A 2500-nucleotide genomic window follows, 5' to 3' on the forward strand; every position below is an offset into this window, starting at 1 on the left:
TGTACTGATTTTCTGGTTGAATACTAAAAGTAAGTTTAAATATATATAAGGAGTTTGCAAATTTTATAAAAGTCAGCTTGCCTAGCAAGTAGTAGGTCAATATGATACAATGTAGAATTTAAGAAAATGTCATTATATGTATTGAAACGTTTGTTTCCTTTGTATCTGTTGATACCTAAAAACCATATCCCAATAATTAAAATTATCCAAGACTATATGTAAATAATACACGTATGTATGTATGTATGTATGTATGTACACACACAAACGTATATATATATATATATATATATATATATATATATATATATATATATATATATATATATATATATATATCACAAAAGACACACACATATCTTAAAACACCCTCAGCCACCCAGGATATATATATGATCCGTTTTTACGAGATACACTTATTAATTCAGTATGGTATAATTATCGAATAAGATCAGTAGAGTTTTTGCCCTTGTTTGCAATCGTTATAGGATAACGCGTTAAAAATAAAATTACACAGAAGTACAATTAATGTTAATAGCTGATAAAGTTATGCGAACTTTGTTGCATACTCTCTCTCTCTCTCTCTCTCTCTCTCTCTCTCGTGTGTCAGTATGATAAAGCAAGAAGAAAAAGGAAGAACAGTAAAGAACATATATAAAAAGGTTTATTGAAACAGCGTCTCATCATGGTGTGGGCACCACGATGCATAGGGATAAATAAAAAAGCGAGTATTCCATTACTTTTCACTTCATTTGATATGCATCCATATGACACAGAATGCTCTCGGTGAGTACAGGGAATCAGATAAACGTCACTGTGCGGGACTAGGTATAAAACATTTATTGTAGTTTTAATTGTAAATTTTTCGGGCATTTAAGTAGAAATTAAATGATTTCAGTTCTAGTGAGAACAACATTTCGACTGTAAAACATAATTTGTTGTCTTGATGCGTTTTCAAGACTCTTTTGCTGATTAGTCACACATCTCTTCAACGTTTCCCATGTACAAATGTTTGTGTGCAGTATAATATTAGTAACTAAAGTGTATACTGATTCAAAGTTCTAATCCAAAAGAAGCAAAACTGGCCTCAGATACTCATATTTGTCACTCATCCATTTTCTGACCCAGATAAGGGGAGAATTCCATGTTGAAATTGACTTAAAATGCAGATTCAGGACATTATTGTTGTTGTTATTATTATTATTATTATTATTCGTCTTTCTGTCCTATCATTTGGTTAAAATAAGCGACAGCGGCCTATAAGCTAACTTTAAAGATAGGGTCTTATCAGATTTGCAAAGGATCTCTTCTTGCAACTTGGAGAAGTTAACGTTGTGGAAATACAGAAAGTGGAAGCATGGAATATCTATCTAAACTTACTGTAATCAAAACAGAATTTTATAACCCAATTTATTTTGCCAATGGCCCATATTTACAGTATTCGCTACAGGATGCCAATTTTCCCACTGGCAGACTGAGGCCCTGCTGTAAAAGAAATCAATCAATCAATAAATTAATATAAAAAATTCTCACAATTCATACATTCCATATTTATCAATCAATTAGTGAATAAGAAATACCACAAATAAGTAGCCAAAATGAAAGACATTGATCGCATATTTTGCAACTCTGCGCAAGAGACTACACCAGGAATATATGAGAAGAAACTTGAAGGAAGTATTTCGACGTGAAAGGAGGCAGCTTGTTGTGGTAGTAAAAGTAGAGGAAACTGGATAAATTGAACCGAATTTGTTAATAAGAAATACTGGTCATCTATGATCGCATATTCCAGTAGTAAGGATCGAAACCAAGAGCAGAGAAGTGCAAAGCAACATTTGCTATATTCAGGTCCTATGCTTGATTTTTTTAGGATCCGAATTATTGAAGAAAGTTAAGGAAAAAGAGAAAATGAAAGTCGAGAAATTGCTCTATTTATTATTTATATTGAAGAAAGTAAATTTAGTTACAATAAAAGAAAGAAAGAAAAACTTCAACTGTTTTTAGTTATAAAAGAAAAAAAAAAAAAAAAAAGAGTCTACAGCACCCGGTATTCCCAGGCGGTCACCCATCCAAGTACTAACCGGGCCCGACGTTGCTTAACTTCGGTGATCGGACGAGAACCGGTGCTTTCAACGTGGTATGGCCGTAGACACAAGTGTTTGTAAATTTAAGACTTATATTCGCTTCTCTCTTCACCGTTTCCGATGTACAGACGTTTACGTTTATGTGCCGTGTAAAATTAGTAATTAAAGTGTACTGATTAAAACTTATATAGATAAACTGCCTTCATACATTATTCAAATTTGTAATTCAGGCATTTTCGGACTCGGACATTAGTTGCTTAACCGGAGGTTTACACCTTCAAATGGACTTAAATAACAATGCATTTAAACGAAGATTCAGTTCATTTTTGTTGTTTTTGGGCATTATTATTATTATTATTATTATTATTATTATTATTATTTATCTTGTATCAACTGACTAATTCAATAGGTAAATA

The 2500-nt window shown here is 32.0% G+C and overlaps 1 non-coding gene across 1 annotated transcript; it reads right to left on the reverse strand.

Annotated features, from left to right (window-relative positions):
• Nucleotides 1–2032: 2032 nt before the first annotated feature.
• LOC149769343 (5S ribosomal RNA) lies at nt 2033–2151 on the reverse strand. The gene has a single exon (XR_016419200.1). It is a non-coding gene; the product is annotated as a 5S ribosomal RNA (ribosomal RNA).
• Between the last annotated feature and the right edge of the window lie 349 nt (nt 2152–2500).

The sequence above is a fragment of the Sinohyriopsis cumingii genome, unplaced genomic scaffold, assembly GCF_028554795.1.
Source record: "Sinohyriopsis cumingii isolate HCF-2022 unplaced genomic scaffold, ASM2855479v2 utg003963l, whole genome shotgun sequence".
Lineage (NCBI taxonomy): Eukaryota > Metazoa > Mollusca > Bivalvia > Unionida > Unionidae > Sinohyriopsis > Sinohyriopsis cumingii.